This window comes from Astatotilapia calliptera, chromosome 1, assembly GCF_964374335.1.
Source record: "Astatotilapia calliptera chromosome 1, fAstCal68.1, whole genome shotgun sequence".
Classification (NCBI taxonomy): domain Eukaryota; kingdom Metazoa; phylum Chordata; class Actinopteri; order Cichliformes; family Cichlidae; genus Astatotilapia; species Astatotilapia calliptera.
This window is the reverse complement of record NC_137422.1, coordinates 21,773,549-21,797,390: the sequence shown is the minus strand read 5'-3', so window position 1 is coordinate 21,797,390 and position 23,842 is coordinate 21,773,549. Positions and strand designations below refer to the sequence as shown.

At 38.9% G+C, this 23,842-nt stretch overlaps 1 long non-coding RNA gene across 2 annotated transcripts; it reads left to right on the top strand.

The window, feature by feature from the left end:
* The first annotated feature begins 6,870 nt into the window (after positions 1-6,870).
* On the top strand, positions 6,871-9,948 carry LOC145425292 (uncharacterized). 2 transcript variants are annotated; one of them, XR_013905964.1, is made up of 5 exons: positions 6,871-6,907; positions 7,029-7,645; positions 8,003-8,153; positions 8,525-8,610; positions 9,199-9,948. It is a non-coding gene; the product is annotated as an uncharacterized LOC145425292 (long non-coding RNA). The 2 variants fall into 2 exon arrangements; XR_013905958.1 differs by having other exon boundaries at positions 6,872-7,645.
* The last annotated feature ends 13,894 nt before the right edge of the window (positions 9,949-23,842 follow it).

Below are 23,842 nucleotides of genomic sequence, written 5' to 3'. Positions count from 1 at the left end.
TTTCAGTTGCTTAAAACATCCCCATGAGAGCAGCTTAAATAATACATTTCAGGTTTGTAAAATAATAGCTACTAGCTGAAATTTAATGTACTACTCTCTAAAGGAATAGTGGTTATCTATTAAATTCAATTTGGTGCTTTGGGTCTCCTTTTTGACCCCTTCATTTGACTGTTTGCACTCTTGCATCATTTAAATGTTCAGAAAACGTATTAGTTAAAGTAAATGTTCACAAGACTCAGTGGTATCTAAGTACACCATGTAAAAATCAAAGTACACATCATGATTTGGTGTCTTGTAGAAACACAGCAGCAGTAGCTTGACGTAATTGTTTTCTTTATGGCTTCATCAGTCTCTCATATAACTGGAGAGGAATTGTGGCTGTTCTGTACAACATTGCTTGAGTTCGGTTAGGTTTGAAGACACAGCACTGGTTTGATAAACAGTTACAATCACAACTGTTTATCAAACCAGAACTTAATCATTGCAATACATTGAGGTCCATTCTGTTGTGAATTTGCTGCTGGGATCATTGTCCTGGTACAAGACCCAATTTTAGCAGCACTTTTCCTGTTGAACAGACGTTCTCACATCTGACTATAGAATAGATAGATAAAAAGAGGAGTTCATAGAAAGGTGGCAAGGTGCTCAAACAAAACCCAAATCATCACCCTTCCACCACCATGTTTGACAGTGAGGTGTTAGCTGTTTGGTAGGAAATGCCCACTCCTGGGATGATTGTGGCATTGTTAACACACACCTGAAGGCTCCAGTCCAGAGTGCCAAAACTGCATTTAGAGAGAAGTGCACATTTGCTGATGATCAGTTAATTTAATACTTTGAGGAGTATAAGTGGCTGATACTTACACTCCTGTGGAAGTAGTAAAGGCATAATAAGTTTTTCACAGGACTGCATACAGTCACAAACATTGCAGTTAAAGTCAGTGTTTGTAATAAACTTTTCATTATTGTGTTGAAATGTATGTGTTTTTCCTTTTATTAGCATTCCATGAGATTGTAACCGTCTACCTACACAGTGACACACACACACACACACACACACACACACACACACACACACACACACACACACACACACACACACACACACACACACACACACACACACACACACACAATTACTACATCACTGCACTCATGCGTGTAATAAATTTGTAATTAGTGATGACCACAAATGCTGGAACAAAATGTTGATACAAATCATCCATTAGTTAATGAGATATTTAATTGTGAACCAAATTTGTGGAGCATGCAAACTCCTTTTGCTGCACTCAGCCAGCTATTACGATTACAATCTGAAGAAGTGACGCTTTAAAGATGACATTGGTAATGTGCAGATCATCACGATTACTAACTGAAATAACAAATTACCGGTTGTGAGGGCTTGTGTGTCCTTGAGTTACATCTGCTCTTGCAGAACTTGGAACTCCTAATTTTAGGGTGCTGAAATATACTGAATCGCTTTAAGTGAGGGAACATTGAATATTGGACATTATATGGATATTGTTAAGCAGACTGACAGTTTTCACAAAGTATTGCAGGGAGCCCAGGAGAGCCATTCACAGATCCCCAGGAAAAAGGCTTTGGCTTGATTATCATACTGTATTATGTAATTCTGCTGCTGGTTATGACTCCATTGAGAGTGAATGCATCCTGCTCTGTGTCTGCTCATGCACAAGTTTGTGCGATGGCATTTAGAAAGAGAACTAATGACGCCTGTTCTGCAGCTCTCTTCCTCTGAATGATTCTGGACAGACCGGAGCTCTGCAGCTTTGGGATCATATAACTCCCAATGTGATAGCTGCGCTTTACAGCTACATTTGTTCTAAATGCATGCATTAATGACTACATGCATCAATGTACTTGCACAGTGATGGCTGTACTGCCAGGAGTGCTGTGAAGCTACAGTATTACTCCTGTTATTTGTTGAGTTGGTAACTCATCTGTCATAGAAGCAGTGCAGCTTTAAAAGGAGGACCTATCCATAGCAGCACAGTGTGAACCACAGCAGAAGGCAAACAATAACTTTATCCACTGGCCTTTTAAAACAAGTAATGACAGTAAATGCAAGATCTGACTTTCCTGGCAGTGTGCTAAAATAAATATATTCCTGATATCCCTGTATCATCATCATAACAATGTTGGTCCAGGATCAGCACTGCAACTGACAAATCATGTTGTCTGAGCAGTCTGTTAGCATTAGCCGATTAGCTAATGCAATTAAAAAAGATCACTAGCAAACCAACATAAATAACCCAAATTTTGCTAACAGGTTTTGAGACCGTAACTTGGAAATATGTTTATTATTTTGTATAAATTAACAAAGATAACATCTGGAATGGGTACATTTGTTCCAGAAGAGTTTTTTTCTTTCGATGTCCTCCACATTCCAAAGCTATTACTTCAGGTAATTGGTTATTATTGATCATTATGATAGCAGCAAATAGACTGGAAAACCTATTGCATGGTAATGCAGTGTTATGTGGTAATAGTAATCCAGAAATAAATTGTACACCATGAGATTTCGGGGGTTCCTCAACACTGGTCAGTAAAAGTACAGCAGCTTTAAATAGAAACTGGCAGTAAAGCATTGATTTTTTTTTCAATTATTATTATTATTATTGCACATGATTTAAAGTTTTCTATAATCTTATGTTAAAGGAAAATAGATTTTTTTCTAGATGACTGCAAATCCTGCAAAATTTCCCATTATTTCTTTTCCAGCCATTTGTTTGCCTAAATTAATTAGCTTTATTGAGGTAAATTGCCCAGCCTTAGTCACTGTGTGGTGTCTTTTAAGGAGCCACGGGCGAATGGGAAACAGGAAGGAAATTGGAAGTAAAAGCAGCCAGATAAAAAATGAACAATAGAATCCCTGAATGCAATTAAGCAAAAGAATTAGAAGTCTCTGCAGCGAAGAAGAAATGTACTGCCTCAGTAGATCCTCTCGTTCATGCAGGGAAAAAGAACTTTGGTGTAGAGATAAAGAAAAGCCTTTCATTCCTCAGAGGTGCTCGGAGCTCCTGGTGTCCAAGAAGTGAGGAAAATTTCTGACTTAATTTTCATGCTGTGAGCTCAGTGTGCATGATATTAAGAACACCTTCTTCGCTCAGTGGTGCTATATTTTCCTCTCAAAACAGTAGGTGATCTTTGAAAAGATGGATTTCACAAGATGTTCCGCATGAATGCTACTGAATACTGACCCCTGTGTCTTTCATGTTTTGTTTTTTTTTGCTAAATTTGCTCATGCTGGGTTTCCTTCTATAGACATCACATGAATGTCTTTTGAACTATTCCTGGAAAATGTATTTTTGAGGAATGAGCAATTGTCAAATATGCACATGAATCAGCTCTAATACTGAAATGAGTGAGGATGTTATTATAGTAAGGCATGCACAGCACAGAATGACACAAAACCTGTCAGCGAACTGTCAGAGCAGGACAATTTTATGTATTGTATTTATCTTGATTGCCCCACAAATTGCCTCTAGAAAATGGAACTGATCACACTTGGATGTGTTTTCAGACAGAAAAAAACTGTCACATTGGTGTGATGGATTGATTTAAGATAAAATGTTCCTAACCAGCACAGAACAGAAGCATATAAGAAAACAATAGCTCTCCAGACTTTTTTATTTTTGATCCTGTCATGTTTTAGCTCCTTTTGTTCTCAGACACAGTCAATACACAGATAAAGGACTAAAAAAGTCCCAGGTGAACTACACAAATAAGAATAAAAACAGACTTCTGGTGGCTTGCCTGCAGTGTGTTTGTACAGGATTGCTGTGCACTGTTTGCTGTATGTGCTCTGTATCTGGAGGCTTCAGCTTTTCTAGGTCTGTGCCAAGGAAATATTTTTAATTCTGTGCTAAGGGTTTTTTTCTGTTATTTGTTTTGGATACTGTATAGAAAGGATAACAGTTTCCTGAGACTAATCACATGAAAAAAAAAAAGGTTTTCACAAGACAATCTTGTCAAAAGCCAAGTGGGTAGGTAGCAGCCATGCGCTGCTAATCAAATGCAGTTGATCAACTGATCATCATGAAGTTTTGACAGCGTGCTGCTCTAGAGCATTCAGGTGCATGTTCCCAGGAGTGGACATACCAGGAAATTCATCAAAAGTCAGACTTTGAAATCTTCAGACCACATCATAATAGCCAAAAACTACATCTCAGACTCTACAGGCTTCAGTTAGCAGATTAAATGTTAAAGGTCATGGCAGTAAAATTAGGAAAAGACTGATCAAAGCTTTTTTTTTGGAAGGGTTGCCAGTTAAAGTCTCTTTTCTCTAAAACAGTAACAAAAAATTGCATCAGAGCAAACCAGAAGATTTCTGGAACAATTGGACAGATGAGACTAAAGTGGAGATGTTTGACTGTAAAACACAGCACCATGAGAAAACCAAACACTTCATACCTCTGCAGTGGTGGAAGAGTGATGATTTAGGCTTGCTTTGCAGTCACAGGTTTTGAGTTGGCCCAGCAGCAGTAGCTTGGCCCCAGACCCTGCAGACCTCAATAAACTGAAGCGATGTTGTAAACTATTGCTGCTTGCGTTATTGAATCATACACTTGGTTTTTCACAGCATTGCATGGGGCCCTGTGAAAACTTATTTTTTCACATGAGTATTTATTGTAGCTGATGTAACCATGAACACAGGAAACAAAGGAACCTACTGTGTAATAAAAAATGCAAAATAGCGTTTCAGGGCTGCAGAGTAAAAATGAGGTGTTTGGGGAGAAACAACTTGAAATAATTTAGTTTCTAAATACAGAGCAAACAACAACAAAAGCATAAAAAAGACGGGGCCTGGGGAATGATAGTACTGTAAATAGGAAGAGGATTCACAGCAATCAACCCCTGCTGCAGAGGATGTTGTATGTCTGCTGAATAATTAGAAAATGTATAAATTAAATTTAATGTCAAGGTATCCTTTACAAAACGATATGCTTTTTTTCCCACCAATCATAAACTTGAGACAAATGTTGAGCGCTGAAGGCGGCTGAGAAATAGTCGATCTTATTCATTAAACGAAATCAAGAGAAAGTTGAAGCACAACTTCTAAAGCAAGCTTTACAAAGTTTTGAGGCAAAACCCATCGTGTCAAATTTACATCTTTGGTTTACACAGTTGCGCACCATCATTAATTCATCTTACTTTCTCTCTCACTTAGCAGATGACACATTTCAAGCAGAGAAGCAGATGTACAAGCTGATTGATGTGATTTGTAGAACAGAAGCATGCCATGCGTGGAACATTATAGCCTGCACTTTTGCATAGTTACTCAGTTGGTGTAGGACAGATGTTGTCAGGAAACAGAGGATGACTTGGCTTCTAAATGATCTACTCTTGCCTCGCTTTCTTGGTAATTTAGAAATAACGCAAGTGTAATTTGAAAGTGTGAAACTACTGAGCATGAAAGCACCTTTCAATTAATCTCACACTGCTGGACTGCTGGATTGCATACAGTATGTGTGTAAACAAAACACCACCTTCTTTAATACCCTGTACAAACTCAATAAACAAATAGAAACTGATTGATATGCTTTTGTTAAACACGATATTCTGTATCTGTGTATGGAAGTATAGACTCTTACTCTCAAACAAATCAGCTGGTTGTCTCAGGAGGAAGAGTAATTAAGTCTGTCGAGTGCACACTACTTGCTCAGCTTTTTAGCCTAAATTCTTTAAGAACCAAAATAAAAAAATATATGTTTGTAGAATCTTAAAATCTTTCAGCTTTGTATATGAAATTGAAATCTTAACAACAGACTCTTCAGTGGTTTGCCTGTAGCTGCTGCTGCTGGCATGATAAAGCCTGTAAAGCTGTGGCTAGATTAATAATAATAAAATTATCATATTGACATACTGAAGTATGCCAATTCTGATAATGTTCACACTTTAAGGCAAAAATGTTAAATGCAAAAATTGTACATCCTAAACACAGACAAGTTAGCCGTTTTAGATTATATGCATTGGTGGTGGGTCAGCAGTGACATGCTAAGTTTACTCACTCAGGTTTGGGCCAACCTCAAATAAAAGTTAAACAAATGTAAAAATGGATTATTCTAGAAGTCTTTAATTCCACAATCGCAGAGGTCTAGAGACCAGTTTGCGACTGACTGACAACTTCTGATCACCCTGACATCTGTTTGTCTGTTTGTTGGCTGTCCACAGTTTTTAATATATATTATTTTCACATTTTGTGTAGATACCAATAAGAGCTCGACCTGACTTAAATTTGGTGAAAATCAGGTCAAAGTCACACCAAATGTGAAACACACAACTTTTCATAGATCGTCTTCAAACTTCACAACGCTCTCTGATTGCTGGGCTTGTTTGACATCTACAGAACCTGTGCACCTTGCAATCACTGAGTCAGCCATGAACTCCTCTGTGTACCATCTGCATGATTGTTAAAGCTTGGCTGAAACTGGGTCATATGACAGGACAATAATCCCAAGCACAGCAGCAAATCTGCAATGGAATGGCTTAAAAAGAGAAGAAACGAGGTCAAAGTCCAGACCTCAACCTGATTTAAATGCTCTAGTGGGACCTCAAGAAAGCACTTTCTGCATACTTGAAGCAAGGTTGCAAAGAAGAGTGGGTCAACATTCCTCCTCAATGATGTGCAAGACTGATAAAGTCACACAGAAAATTATTACTTCAAGTTATTGCTGCTAAAGCCATTGAATCATGGAGTGTTTATTTAATTTAATTAACTATACATGTTTCTGAAATAAAATATGTTCAGTATTTTGATGTGTTACTTCCCACTCACTAACACAGAAAAAATGTGACAGTTTGTGGCTGTGAATAAGAAAAAATACATTATACTGACTGTATTATTCACACTGAAAAAAAGGGACTGGCCATCTCTTGGATTTATGTAAGCATCTTGCATGTATTTAACACAATTGCCTCATGTTTTAAAGTTAAATGTAACTATATAGTGTAAAAACTACATGATATGCAGAAAGGGTGTATTAAATTGTTCATATCATGTTCAGGTGAAGTAAGTTAATAAGATAGCAACGTTAAATCTCGTGAAACCACGCGTGATTTCATCTCGCGGGCTTTGGATCGTGGTTTAAAAAAGGCATCCATCTCAGTCAAGTCGAGCAGCCAACTGTACGTTTTTGGTATGTCTTGATTTTTTGAATTAATTTTTACCATATTTCAGCCAAATGTAGTTAAACGTCTAGAGTGTCGCCATGTAACATGCTAAAAAAGAGCCGTTAGCTTATTTGCTGTTTTATCTGTTGTCAAAGAATTGGCGCTTTTTCATTTGAATTTGTCTTTGGCACAAGAGCCGTAATATCACATTAAACCTAATTACGAGGCACTCATAACATAATTTGGTTTTCTGTGTGAATAGATTTGCCAACTGACTCTTCAGTTACATTGTGTATTTACTGCACCGTGGTGTTAGTGAGATTTTGGACATTGAACAGCTTTAGCTAATATCATCAGCGGCATTATGCTAGCTTACATCCCTACCCCTCCTGCCCTCACCTGCTGTCCTTTTCTTTTTGTTTTTGTTTTTTTTTGCTGCACATTGAGAGACGACCTCTATTCTGCATTTCACCAGGAGTCAGCTGATGGATTGTGGGTTCAAGGTGTTATGGTAAGAAAGTATATTCTATTTTCGTTTCTGTAACTTAATTATAATAGGTTTTTTATAATTATTAGGTGCATGCATACTCACCCTATTAATACAACTGAGAAATCCAAAATCTGCCATAGGTTTATCTTATACCTGTATGTATTGCCAGAAAGGTGATTACTGGACTCGCATTAATGCACACTTGAACTGAAATGAGGTTGTAACTTGTGGGTTGTTGGGTTGCAAATCAGAAACAAACATCTTTGGATTTTTTTAATCCCATAAGATCTGGAAACACAGTTTTTATTCAACAAAACATTACTGATTAACCAAGCACAGTGCCTGCTGTTATTTCAAAATAATTTTATGTCATTTCAGATGAAATGCAGCATTCCAGTGCATCCCAACCATGCATACAGTCAAGGTTTCTGACGGAGCTGAGTTTCTCTCTGGCAGTCTGCTGAAAGTGTTTGCAAAGTGATCGGGGGAACAGGGCACAAAGCTAATGGATGTAGCTGCCATTATGACAGTAAGAACTTTAAAATTCTTTAACTACAAAGTGTATATGTATTGCATTAGGTCAGTAAAAGATTTTTATGCTACATCCATTGAAACCGTCAACTATTACCTGTGAGTACTGATTCCACTAAAAGGATGCCATAATTTTCGTCATGCATTTACTGGCCCACTGAGAAAAATTTATCTTTTTTAAAAAATAAATGTTCTGGAAACGATATATCCATAAAGTTGATGTCAAACAGGAACTTTTGATATTGCTTTGTAGATGCTGGTGTTGCATGTTGACTGGTTTAAAAAGTCAAGAGTTTTTGTCTGGGATCATTTTCTTCTGTGCTACTGAAAAGTTCACAAATCTCTGTTTTCTTTGTTATAATACTTTAGGATGACATTAATGCTCGGAGTCCCTCATCAAAGTGCTCCGCATCTGTGTGAAAGACAATTGCAACATCTTGGTGCAGGAGTTCATGGTGAGTGTTTTATGAGTAGATTGTGGCTTTGCAACATTTAAAAATGCATTTAGTTATCCACTTGATCCTCATTGGACTGGTTAGGACCAGTAGTCCTCTTTAATAATTTGAAGTTCACATGAGGCCTGGTAGTGAACTCAGCCGCCGGCCCTTGAGGCCCCACCCCTGTATTAGGGGTCACATCAGTGTGAAAAAACTTTAAATTTGTCATTCTAGTGAACAAAGAAAAATCCCCCCAATATTTACATTAGCTTTTGTTTGAAAAAAAAAAAAAAAGACCAACAGCTAACCAAATTGTGGGGCTGAAAGTCTAAATTCTAACATCTTCTGAGTGACATAACCTGGATTTCTGATGGGCCGGTGTCTTTCTAACAAAAACTAATGTAAAGCATTTGAAATTATTATGTTTTTCACCCTCTCTTAGAAACTCTGTTAGACCATGAATGGCAGCATGGCAGGCCACTCTTTGGCTATAGCTATTTACTATGTTGCTTGCATTGGTTTAAATTACTCTAACATTAGAACTGGTAGATTCAAAAGAGATGAGTTTAAAAAGGAATCTTAAAGAAATGTTTTGTGTTTAACCAGGACTTGACTGAGGCCACTGCACAGATTGAGAAAACCACAATGAACATCTGTCTCCAGAGATGCGCCAGGCAATGACTTTTCTGATGTTGTTCTTCAAGATCTGGATAACGTGACCTTTGCAGTAGCCATGCTGTTTGGACCTTTTTTATTCCTTCAACATGAGTTACCCATCACAACTCTGCTACACTTTTGAGGTGATTCAAAGGGTGGTAATGGAGTTGGATGCAACTCAGCTCTCAAGAAAAGCTCACAACTAAGACAAAACTGCTCCTGCAACGAAGCTCACTGTTATGCATGCAAGCTGATCAGCTCTAGGTGAGAGGACATTTAAATCTCACACTTGTTCTGCTGCATTTTTGAAGCTCAATTCCAGGAACGGATCGCAGGGTTCATTTTTATATACTCTGCAACTGCCATGAGGACAAGCCGTTTTTTTTGTTGTTTGTTTTTCCTTTTGCTCTGTACAAGTTCTGTTTGTCTGTTTGGCAGCATTTTTAAATTTCTCTTTGTATTTTTTCTTTCTTTTACTAGTGAAGAGATGTAGCGTGAACAGTTATACAGTCTAAATATCCCATATGGGTCGTGTGAAATGGTATTTTCAGTTTCATTCAGTTGAAGTAAAGAACGTTGAATATTTCTAAGTGTGCTGTTTTGAACCAAGATGTCACAGTATGATCAGTGCTGTAATTTTTGACAGTCACTGTATCAATGTTATTTTTGCGTCTCTTGAATAAAGGTTTTGACCTGCAAGTGCTAATTTCTTTAGTTATTGGGGTAAAATGGGAGGTGTTAATAGGAAGGTGTTTGCCAATTCAGTAACCTAATTTAATGTTAATGGAAACTAACATTACCTCAAATTGTTTAGTTATAATTGTTGTTTAACTGAATCTTGAGGTCAGAGGCCTTAAATAGAATGTTTTGATTTGTTCTTTCCCAACATTTTTCAAAAGAAACAGTCTAATTTCTTTACTGTGATTGATTCCAGAGAACACGGAAGAACTGACATTATTTAACTGTTGATTTATATAGATTCAGTGGAGGAGTAATGTCAGTTTAATTCTTTACCTACTGTCAATGCAGTGAAATTAGACATTTTGTTTTGAAAGGTTACTGGTGGATGCCAGCAACCATCTTGGAAGAGAACAATACAATCTGTTATAAGGCCTCCATTTGAAAATTGTGTATTTGATACTAGAATATAATAGCAAAATGTAATTTGAAGATAACATGTAGTATTTAAGTGACCAAGTAGTATTGGGTAAAAGTTATTGAATCGTGTTGGGATAACGTGAGAAAATTGTGAAGGATTAAAATATTCCAAGAGCTCAAATTACTTCATCAAAACATGTTTAAGTCACATTTTATCAACACAAATTGCACAGGTTTATTGAACATGAATAAATTGTGTTAATTTAACTCAATTGTTTAAGTTGCTGCCGAAGCAAAACATCTGTGTGCAACAAATGTCCACCATTGAATTAAGTAAATCCAACAACATATTTTTTTCAGTGCACTGTTTATTTTATGGAGTTGCATATAATGAAGCTAAAGTCTTCATTATTTTCTGAGGCATGGACAGTGTTCAGCACAGAATATTTTTGTGCCATTTAATGCGATGACAAAGTGCTTACCTTTAAAGCTGATGTGGGAGATGCTCAGTGACCTTTATTGGAACAAGGAGGCACATACACTACATACAGAGACTTGTTTTGTAAATCCTTTTCACATGCTGTGAGCAGTATGATTTGTTGATGCTTCAAGGTGAAAAGACCTTGAAATATCTCAACTCAGATGAAAATCTATTGAATATGACAGAAGATGGCAGAGCGGGATGTTATTAACGACAAATGTACTGATGTATAATATGTTTGCAAATAGAGCATACAAAATGCTATGAGAGGCAACAAAATTAAGACACTCACGATGATGGTTGTGTAGTGGAGAGGGCTTCAAGAAGGATCTGCCATGGTTCTTAGGAACATCAGACCCCCAGGGGACCTGAGGAGAAAGGAGAGCGAAAAGGGGATGAGGGGGTGGACCACAGAGAACAAGAACAAACGGCAAGGAACACCAGGAAGTACGTCGTTGTAAGAGGAGTGGGTGAGTCTGATCTTGAGCAGCTAAATTATTACTACACACTGATTTGATTAAATGTTTGCTCAACTCACCAGATGCTTTAATTAAGAGTATGCTATATTTATCATAAATAGTTTTTTTTTTTATTAATTCTGCAAGTCCAAGCAGACTGAAAACATTTTAAGGCACTGCACTTATCTAATGAAGTATTAAAACTCTTCTCTCTCATTATTGACATAGCTCATTATATGCAGGGTAGCCACTCAGCACTGCAGGCATTATCAAGCAGAGGTACAGCACAGCACTGGGCTTGATCTAGCTAAAAAAAACTAAACAAAACAGTTTTCGTTAAAGAACTGGTTTAGAAAACACTTAAAAATTAAAGAAATTTCTATTAGAAGATGTCCAATAAATAAATAGATGGCTCAAAAAGCCACTGTCTAATATGTCTAGCTGTAAGAGCCATGCATGAGCAGTTTCAATAATGTGAGGTGTATATGCATGGATCTCCCATGTTTCCACCTCTCTCATCTATGCATACACGTGTTGGTTTATTTGTTTGTGTAGTAGTTTGAGCGCCGATAACTGTGCACGACTTCCATTAACCTTTACATTTTTAAAAATCACATCCTGAGCACATCCATTCAGCACGAAGCTTAAAGGACATCCTTTGTTGAGCTTTAAAACCCTACACTTAGAGGATTAAAGGGTGTCTGTGGGCGGAGGTGCACTCAGGTAAGTGAGACCTGTGGGGTTCATAGAGGCCCACACCTGAACAAAACCCTGCCAGTCAGCCAAAGGGTACTGAGAGGTAAGATACTGCATGCACAGCCCTGGAGGAGTATCAGTGCTCGCTGCAACGTAAGACCCTGAAAGATCTGGTTTGATAGTAAAGTCAGCCCAATTCAAGGACTCAGTTTTTTACTTTGCAGTAGTGTTAACTGCAGAGTATGCTTTAATAACAAAGAAGATGAAACCAATTCAGAAAAATGAGTCAGACACTTAAACAAACCTTCAACTAGCAATGATGTGCTGACTTCTCACATACTCTGGCTAATTTTGCTACTACAAAAACATAAGCCCTGCATTAGCCAGATTTTTTTATTGTCCTGTCCACAATTTTTCTCTTGAAATTTCTGACAAGTTTAGCTGTATAATGTTGTTTTATGGAGTACTTTTAAGAATACATGGGTTTGAAAATGTGAATAAAGTGCCGATCGCAGCTGTGATTGGCGCATTTGGGAAGGAACTACAGCACCCGTCCGAAGGGCAAGATCTGAGCCAGGAACAAGCAGCGTTTTCTACTGATTATCTAAAGACACTTCAACCAGATTCTGTAATGCGTCGTAATAGTGAGTCCCATCATTTGAATGCAGAGAAAGTCACAGAATTGAAGGCTGGGACGGAAATGGAACAAGCCGTTGTGCTTAATGAAGAATCTTCCATGGCTTTCCAAGAAACAAGAATAGAAAAAACTGAGCAATGTGCAGCTCAGAAACAAAAACAGTATCTATTCTTTCAAACTGTTAATCATGCCAAAGTGTTATCAGACTTAAAATCCAAACCCAAAGGTATTCTTGGTGGCTACTTAAATATTCGGAGTGTTATTCCAAAAATAGATCAGATTTATACTCTTCTTTGTGACTCAAATTTGGATTATCTTTGTTTAACTGAAACTTGGCTTCATGTGAATATTCCAGTCAGCTTTTTCTATAAAGGCTTGCCATCTGTGGAACACACTTCCAACCGATATCAAATTGATTACAGACATTAGATCTTTTACATTGAAGGTTAAAGTGTGGTTAAAGGGAAATCAAAGATGTAGTCATTTTAACTAATGATTTTAATTTTATTTAAAATTATTGTCGAGTGACTGTAATTGTATTTATGATGTAATTTGGTTTTATGAAAATGTATGTTTTATTGTAAAATGTATCTTATTTAGATTGTAAGCCCAACAAGGGACAATTGTTGAAAATTAGCAGTAGCTATAAACCTATGTGCGGCACATCAGTTTCATGTCTTGCACTTGAACTATGTTAAACTGCACTGTCCCTTTTAAATAAATAAATTCAAATTCAAATATAACAAATGCCTAAATAATATTGCAGGTTAAACATTTACAAAACTGCATCCAAGTGTTTTCCAGATACACCAGATATTGTTAGCATGTTTGCAAGCCAGTTCAAAATTGCAGGTAATTATAATATACTGCTATATAATTATATAATTATAATAATTATATAATTGCCATATTGGCATTTAAATGCCAATATGGCAATTAATCAATTTAGGCTTTAGAGTAATGAATGGCTTTCACTAAGTAATATATCCTATATGCTGTATGAATGCATGCTGTGCCTGCAATAGCCATTTAAATGAAACAGAAATATCCTCTGCGTACCTTCTTAGCTGCCGCTACATTATAACAAAATCCTTCCCGACTGATGTACATCTTTGTGGGTGGAGGATCTGTTTTATAATTGCTTTTGAGAAACATGTAGGGCTTAGGCTTTATCACTCAGATCTTTTTTATATTTGAATTTAAGTAATACTGTAAATCTCTGTGCAATCACCTCTCAGCAAATTAGGTTGACGAAAGTAGCTGAAAATCCTTCTGCTTAACGGGCTCCTGTGTCCTCTCATCCTCGACAGCGTAATGGTGTTTTGTATCAGCAGTTATACATGAACATAATAGATTGTCTGCTGCCCTCTACATCTGTTGCCATGTGGAGAGTGACAAGTTGATTTATGGGACTTGGAGGAAACAGTAATGAATTAATTAGTTTGATGAGATGCGCCCATCAAGGTCACTGTCCAGTGATTCCCATGCATATCCTCGCTGACTGTAAACCTGGTTAATTAATACTGAATGAGATCAGCAAGTGACCATATAAAGACCTGACAACTGCCAACATCATTATGTGTTATCCTGCTGTTTTAGTTTTATTTACAGCATTTAAAATTGCATGTCGTCTAACCGGGGCCTCAGAGGGTGGGCTTATGCCTCAGTCAACGCTAGATTAAAAAGCAGGAAACCTCCTTGTGACTCGTTAGTTAGTTAGTATTTGTTCTATTTATTTATTCTTTTTGCTGTTGGCGAGGTTGAATATCCTCAAAAAAAAAAAAAAAAAACAGCAACACCAACAACCTTTGAGCAACCAGTTTCAATCACAGGTCAACTGCACAGGTCTTCCTAGTAGGAGGCAATCTGTCTCCAAACGACAGACAGATAAACTTTAATCACTGTCAGGGCAGATTGTAAACATATTTAAATAGGTCTGAGTCAGTCTGCACTGACAAGCACAACTCATCTGCAACATGTGATTTGTAGCAGGGGACTCAGCTCAGTTGGATGCTAACTGGTTGTATTCTGGTTTTGTTTCTATGTAAAAGGAAAGTTGTTGAGCACCTGTTCAAGCAGTTTATGTGAGTTTGAGACTTCTACATCATCAGTGTGATTTTTTTCCCCTGTGAAAAATAAATTGCACAATAGATTCAAAGAAAAACAGCAAAAAAAAAAAAGAAAAAGGAAAAAAAAGCCAGATGTAGCAAATTTGATACAATTAAAACTTGGGGGATTGTATTAATATTATATTAATTTTAAAAAAATTGTCAGAAGTTTCAGCAACCACTAAATAAATAAACAAACCATACCATACCTTAAAGCTTTAAGCGATCCTGCAGCAACTACCTCACTCTTTTGCAGAGGAATTTCAGATTTGTTTCAGATCTACAACTCTCTGGCTGAACTTTAAATTTATTTCTGTAATTTCTGCAACAGATAAGCACATTTTTTGCCGATTAATGTCAGTTAATCATCATATTATTACAACTAGTTTGCTGATAATTGCCAACCCGATCATGATGGCAAACTGACAGCGGAGAGCCTCTAACTTAGTGCCGTTTTATCACCATCTTAAAACCATCTTGAGTCAAGGAGTCACAGACCTGGTTTCTGTCTTTGATGCGCCGATTTCAAAGGCAACAAATGGCAAGGTCATTGCACTTGGCTGCATAAAAAGAAGAATCCAAATATTAATAAAGCCCCGGAGAGCAGCCATTTGGGGAAGTTGTTTATTTTGGAGTCATACCAACCAAACCCAAGCAGCCTTCCAGACATATTTTGCATCCCTGTTATGTCTCTATGTCATCTATATTTGGTCATGCAGTATAGGATTGAGACTTGATATGATCTTTTGGTTTTGCACTGCACGAATAAAGTGTTGCTTAAGAAGAGTTGAAGGTCATCAAAAAAATGTTACTACATGCACCCAGATGCAGGCCACTTTAGATTTATTAGATTTATACTAAATATATTTAGTGTTTTATAGATTTGTCTTATTTTTATTATTATTATATTACTTAACCAGTTTTAGATCGGAGCACCAGGACTGCCAGCTCTGACTGGTACCTGATCCACAGACCACTGAACAATATGGACCCCATGGGTTAAGGTTCAGCCACCAACTGTACTACCCAGCCTGACTCCAGAGTAGGACCCAATTAACCATGCCCCAGGCGTGGTACGCTGGACCTGTGATTTATTATGCTGCATAGAGGTTGCCTGAATCACTTTGCCGATCAACGCCGACTCTGCATTCACCAACGAGCTGAATCGGTTCTACGCCCGTTTCGAGGTTAGCCAGGCGGCTAATGCTATCTACCGCCTGACTACCGAGGACAGTGACATCATCAGTGAGAGACCGGTGACCAGCATCGCGGAGCATGACGTCCGAGCGGTCCGAGAGTCCCTGGCGAAGTCTGTGGTCCCCACATGCTTCAAAAATTCCACCATCATCCCTGTGCCCAAGAACAGCAACCCCTCATCCCTGAACGATTACCGGCCAGTTGCACTGACCTCGGTGGTAATGAAGGTGTTTGAGAGGCTGCTGAAGAACATCATCTCCTCCTCCATCCCAGACACCACAGATCCGCTGCAGTTCGCCTACAGATCCACAGAGGATGCCATCGCCCACGTCCTACACACCACTCTCAGCCACGTGGACAAGAAACAGGGTAACTATGTGCGAATGCTGTTTGTTGATTACAGTTCAGCGTTTAACACAATAGTGCCCTGCAGACTGTTCACAAAGCTGAGGGATCTGGGACTTAACAGCCGTCTGTGTGCATGGGTGTTGGACTTCCTCACTGGCAGAACTCAGGTGGTGAGGGTGGGCAGGTGCTTCTCCAACAGCATCACCATCAACACAGGAGCCCCTCAGGGATGTGTCCTCTCGCCACTGCTCTACTCCCTCTACACTTCAGACTGTGTGGCCACCCATGGCTCCAACACCATTGTGAAGTTTGCTGACGACACAGTGGTGTTGGGTGCCATCTCCAACAACGATGAGGCGGCCTACATGGATGAAGTGAAGAATCTGGCATCGTGGTGCCAGGACAACCACCTCCAGCTGAACGTCAGCAAGACCAAGGAGCTGGTGGTGGACTTCAGAAGGGGTCAGCACAGAGACTACAAGCCCATCATCATCAATGGAGCACCAGTGGAGAGGGTGCAGTCCTTCAAGTATCTTGGTGTCCACATCTCCTCAGACCTGACATGGACTGCCCACATTCAGGTCCAGACCAAAAAGGCTAGGCAGCGCCTGTATCACCTACGACAACTGAGGAAGTTCAGGGTCTCTCCAAAGATCCTCAGGATTTTCTATACAGGTGCTGTGGAGAGCATCCTCACACAGAACATGACATCGTGGTTCGGGAACAGCTGTGTGAAGGACCAAAAAGCTCTCCAGAGAGTGATCCGTACAGCAGAACGCTGCTGCAGGATTGCTCTCCCCCCGCTTCAGGACACCTACACCAGGAGATGCCGGACTAGAGCAGCGCAGATACTGAAGGATCCGTCCGTCCCATCCTGGCAACAAACTGTTCCAACTGTTCCAACAATCTGGTAGAAGGTTCCGCATCTTCCGGGCAAGGACAGAGAGACTCAAGAGGAGCTTCTATCCCCAAGCCATCCGTGCCCTAAACACACACACCCGCCCTCTCACATCATCTATAATTGACTGAGTCAGGACTCTCTTCCAGACACTAAACCAAGGCACAATGTACATTTCAATTCCTTTAATTTTAAATATGTTTATAATGTCTATCCTGTAAAATAGTCAGATGTCTATTCATATTAATGTACAGAATTCACCTGCTTGCTGCTACTATTGCACATTCACCCAGTGCATATACTATATATATATAATATGTTCTTCCTTGCTGGGCTCTCCTTTAGAGATCGAGTGAGGAACCCCATCTCTGGGGTGAGGAGCTTGGTCATTCGAGAGGGAGCTTTAATGTTGCTCCTCAACATTAAAAGGAGCTGGTTGGGGTGTTTCGGGCATCTGACTGTGCCCCTTGGATGACTCCCAGGGAATATATTCTGGGAATGTCCTACCAGGAGAAAGCCCCAGGGCAGACCCAGGACCTTGATGAGCTGGAAGACACAATGGCTGCTCATTTAACATTTCTTTGCTGGAAATTGTAACATGTTCTTCACACACCATGATATGATATTAGTTGATATCTAATTGAGAGCTAATTGTAACACATACCAGAAGACAAGGGGAGCATAACACACAGCCTGATGGACGACGCGACACTGACTCAGAGAAACACAGGATTTAAATACACTGGGAAGTAACGAGGGGAATGAGACACAGAAGGAGGGCACAGCTGGGAGAAATCAGGACTGACGAGACAAGCAAAGCAGGACACATTTACATAAGACACGGACCTTCAAAGTAAAACAGAGACGAACTTGACACAGTGGAGACAGCAACTAAGAAACACAGAGACATAAACCATAAGGCAGAGGACTCTAAGAACAGAGGGGACACAGAGGGGAACTCAAACATGCAGACACAGACTTACACAGAACAGAGGGGACACGGAGAAACATGAAGGGCAAGGGATCGAAACTAGAAACCATAGAATAAATCACACACATAAGTACAATAATACAAAAACCACAAAGAACTAAAAACGCTGGGTCAGGAGACCCAGGACCGTGACAAAAAGAGCTTGCCTGGTACATATGCTTTTATATTTTCTACCCTGTGGTGCAGAAGCACACGCACACACGTGCTAAATGTGAACAAACCTTTTTTTGTACATTTTTGGAACATGAACAGAGCATTGATGTTCTTTATTAATGTGACCAGAAAGTCATTAAAATGTATTATGTGGTATTTGTACTTATTCACAGTTTTGGAGGCGAGAGACGTGCTGAATGAGAGCCAGGTGTCACAGGCTGGGTCTCTGACCCAGCGCTCTGAGTTCATGTTTGTATTTGTCTCATTTTGTTATGTGATTAGTTTTTGTGTCATTTCCTATCTGTCTTTAGTTTGGGCAGTTATTGTTTATTGTTCCTCTGGTTTTCTATGTTTTGGGTTCTTGTATTATTCATCACGCATTAGGTTTGTTAAGTTTGTGTTGTCATGTCTAGTTTTAGTGTTTCCTGTTTTATTCTGACAGTGTCATGTGTTCTTTGTTCATTGTATTTAGCTTTCCTCTCCTGGCCCTGTCATTAGGTTTATGTCAGTCAGCTGTTCCCCCATGTGTCTCCACTTCCCCTGATCATCTCATGTATCTATTTAAGCCCTTTGTTTTCTGCATGCCATTGTCGGGTTGTCTGTTTATTTTGACCTTAGTCTTAGTTAGTGGTCGTCACCCTCAGTCATAGTTATGGTTTTCGTCTGTCAGTTCTACATTAGTCTTAGTCATAGTCTTTGCCTGTTATTTTCCACCACAGTTATAGTTATAGTTTTTGGTCTTAGTACCTCTTAGTGTTTTGACAGTTTGCTTTGGTTTCCTGGTTTTCCCTTGCCGTTATCATTAAAGGATCACTTTTCTGTTCAAACTTACAACTCATCGTCCTCATCTGCTTTTGGGTCCTGTTTCATCACACATCGGCGCACCCCGCCGTGACACCAGGAGCCATGTGACTCTTATGTTAAGGTATGTGCTACAGAACAGAATGATGAAAAAAGCCATTGTGGAAACTCTAAGACAGTAGTTAGTACTGTTTTTTTTTTTTTTCCTCTTCTCCTCAGGTTGGCTTGTTTCCAGATTCTGATCCCTTAGAAAGACAGAAGACTCAGATGGTTCCCCGCTGTAGGAACCCCATCTTCTTACGAACCTTTTACTTGTAAGACTTTATCCAGTTGCTCATCATTATTGTGTCAATTCCTGTTATTGTGTCAATTCCTGTTATTGTGTCAATTCCTGTTATTGTGTCAATTCCTGTTATTGCCACTGTGCGATGTGTTCACTGCTACAGATACCATGGCAGTGCCAGGATTGTGAGTGATTGCTGAAAATGTTGAAATGTACTCACTCACTTTTTATTATTGAAAGAAACTCCGTCCCGGGTCTGGTCCGTGGATCGGGTTTCCCCGAGGCGTGGGCGTCTATAAGCAGAGTTTTGTCTTTACCCTATAAGATTCAAAATTATTCTTATGTAACACTCAGCAATATATTCTCAAGTAGCACTCAGATATGCCGTCAGCGGGTTAGTTACGACGTCGGGAGCAGTTAGGAGAACAAAATGATACAGAGACTGTTCAGGTTGCTTTCCCAAAATCAACTCAAAGTTTTATTCTTTTGTGCAGCGGTATTTATAGGCAGAAAGTTCGTGTGTCAACAAGTTTCAAGTTAAAACCATATAAGGAAGTTCCCCCAGCTCTGAAAGAGGCCTTCTACAATCGTATCTCAACATACCTTTGACAGGTCCGTTAAACACTAGACAGTTGGAATCCTTTGTTCTACAATTGCAGTAAGATGCACTCTCAAGGCCTATAAATCTTATACAGAGGTCTCCTACATCCGTGAGTTCTGACACAACCCAGATGGTCTTCACATAAACATCTTCTGCAAGGGAGTGATAAGTAAAAGAGTGATTTGTTGGTGTTTTCCCTCCAACCTTAGTATCTACTTTCACACCATAAAATCTTGAGTTGACAAAGCAAGAGAAAATGAGGTTAACATAAAGAGCCTTGTTGAGTCACAGAATCTTCTGTTCTAATATCATCAAAAAAAGTACCCAGTACATGCTCCCTTAATATAAAGTTGTGTTAAAATATTAAAACCTGCCCAAAATGTTTTGGTGACACTGGAAGCAGTAGAAAGTGGCGTATCGTAACTGAAAAGCTCTTTGGAAAACAGTTCTTTGTGACACATGTAAAAGGTACAGAGCAGCATTAGCATTCATTAGGAGTCATGTCATCGGCCACCTGGCAACTCTCCTGTTTTTGGTCCAACCCCCGGGGGAAATATCTGGCTCTTCAGCTGCTACATGTTCCTCTGTGCTCATCATCTATTTGTTAACTGTGACTGGTTGCTGTTTAGTGCTCAGCAGTGACCTTTTTTCTCCAAACACCCGCCCGCCACTTGAGCTTGAAGTTGCTGGAAAACCAAAAATCTTAAAGATTCTTCCTTCTGCTCACTTGCTCCATAATAGGCTTTTTAAGTTTTTACAAAAATTCTTTAAGAAAAAAACCCTTTACATATAAATTCTGCCTGGCAGTGTTAAGACTCCCAAACTTGGAGAACAGGAGATGTTTCTTTGATATAAAAATCATCCTCCTTACCCTGTATTCCCAGAGGCTGACCTTCAAATGGTGAATCCCATTTCAGGCTGTCCTCCCCTCCCATACTTCTTCTACCTCGTGCACCTGAAAACCAGATTTAATTTAGTCTCAAAATGAATCTGTCACTTGTAGTCGCTGGCAATTTCTTCAGGTTAACAGAGGCACAAGCGACGGTGCAGCTCCCATTTATTGGTCACAGGAAACTAAGAACTTTCACTTTGCTCAGCAAAACACCTCAGCCTCTTTCCTGTGGAGCCCATCAGCTCTCTGATCAGAGGGAGTTAAGTTGGGCAGACTTTACCAAGGCTGAAGCTGTTAAATGGATCTGGCCTGCAGGTTGCAGATTCCATTCATGATGCTACTGAACACATTCAAGCTTTGTGAGACACCCGTCGTGACCCAGCGGGGAGCTCAGGGGGAGAAACTATTTAGCCAGCTCAGCATGTATACTGAGCAGGCACCATTACATCCCACTGCAACATAGGTAGTGGGATTGGAAGCCATTTTGGGGGGGAGACAATTTAATTTCACTACACAGTATGTCTGTGGGATGAAATAAGTTAGTTTGTCTATACATGAATGCTTTGTGGCATCTCTGCTTTTCTGTTTCATCGCTTCAATTGCTCTTCTAATGTCGCTGAGAAATGGCAGCATTTTACTAATGCATGTGTGCAATTTCAGAGCTTGTTTCTTCCCTTACATTTGTCTACACAAAAAAGGTTTGTCAGCATTAAATTAAATGTTCATAATCTCTATGATGAAATTAATTTGGTGGCTATAATACATAAACACGACCCCTGCTAGTGTTATATCTGAGGCAATTTGTGGTGCAGTCTGTACATGTACCCTAACAATAACTACACAAAAATGCATTAGCTATAGAAAACTACACCCAAATAAGCAATCGGTGGAATCTGGCTACAAAGGGCGGTTGGGGTATGATCTGATCATTTTTTGGTAAATAGTTCCTATATATTTGTTACACCTTGTGTCCCAAGACTGCAAAGATGTTCTGAGACGAGCATGATGTTGTCTGATTGCCGTTTAATTTATTTATCAAGCATAAAGCCACTGTCACCCTACTGAAAACTACACACTTTATGCTTTTGTTGCATAAACCTTGGTCTCATTTGTCAAGCTCTGCACATTGTTCAGCTTTCACCTTGACTACCTCTATCTTTTGTGCACTACAAAAAAAATGTTAGCATTAGACTAAAAGAAACCTTAATATAATCCTTAACCAGAGGCAGGAATCCGCTACTTGAACTGTGGCTTTGAGTGTAAATCTCACCGTAGCAACACTAAAGATGATTTCACCTCAAAAAATATGCATGTAAGGAAATTATTTATATATTTATTAAATTATTATAGACAAAGTCGTGCATCATCCTGGTGGAGTATTTAACTTGGCTGGTATGGAGGTATGAGATCAGCGACAGATTTGCAGGTCAATATGCAAATATAATGTTTAAATTTACTGTTCTATGCATATATTAGCGAGAGATAACACTCTGATAATAGAGCAGAAGCCTGTTTTTCCTCTTGTGCTTTGTGACTGATAAAGAAAGGAGGCTGTTTTGACACCGCTGATGTTGCTCCTCCACAACATAAAGCTGTGACTCATGGGACCTCACAGGTTCAGGCAGCAGCTTTAGATGTCCTTGGAAACAAGATTTTGAAGTTTGCAGCAGCTTTGTTTGCCTGGTTTCACACTATAGAAATATAACACAAGGGCCTTATACAGTTTGAGGGAAAAACTAAAGACCTAAAAAGGTTTTTCTTTTCTTCCGTGTTGTCTTAAACACAGGCTGGCTGCTTTAATTTCCAGCAGCAGGTGAAGTAATGCAAATTCCCATTCATCTGTAAAAAGGAAAAGTTGACTTTGAATGCTGCCTCTCAAAAAAATGCATCTGACCTCATTAAAAGGGATTCACATTAAAGATTTATGTGCATGGGCATATCTGTGTCACAGAGGCGATATGCTGCGCGCAAAACTTTGTGTTGTGAAGCAACTGAAAAGTAGTTTGCATGTGTTTTTTGTCTATTTTCTTTTTTTTTTTTTTTTAATTGCAGTGCTAGCACAGTGAATTACACAAACACCTTTCTGGTCGTTTGTGTTGATTTGTATGACAGAGCACAGCTTTACACACTGGCTTCATTATTGTTCAGTTAATCGTTTAGTTTCATTACAGGACCAGGACAAGTTCAGCTGCGGCCGTTTTAGGTACTCCTGTGTCTGTCCTGCTGTGACTTTTGACAATGACTACTGTGAAAAAATCTATTTTATTGAAATGGAATGAATAGATAAGGACATATTACATCCAAACTGAGTAGAGTTCACTCATGGATATAGAAATGTTACGTGTCCCCTTCAAAAGCATTACAAATGTCATGTCAATGACATGAAAACAAAGCTTTGCTGAGATTTAAGAAATTAGGTAACCAGCATCTGTGGAGAACTTTCATCAATCTGGTTACAATAATAACTACTGTACGTGGTTAAAGTCAGTGGATAATAATCATGCTTCACAATAATAAACACTTTTCTGTCTGCTCTTTTTGTCTTTTTTTGGAGAGTATGTTACTTTGAAACAGCATCTAGGAGCAAAGAGTAGTTTCTTTGCTCTTGTCATCATTTTCTTTGGTAAGTAAGGATCCAGAAATAGAAGAAAATTACCTTTACAGTTGTAGGAAAAAAGAAAACCATCTATTCAGTTTAATAGTAAATCATATAACAATAACATCATATTTCTTTCAATTAAATATGCGGAATTGATAAGATGGTTTCCCCTTATTTTTTAAAATTATTATGATTAATCTTGTTGAACCCATATGGCATGCAGTTTTAGAGCCACCTGGCACTCAAGAGTGGTTTTTCTATTGAAAATTGATTTGAGAATTTTATATCATCTGGATATGTAGTGCAAAGACATGGACAGAGAGATGATTACTGTACCTTTTTTAAGCAAGAA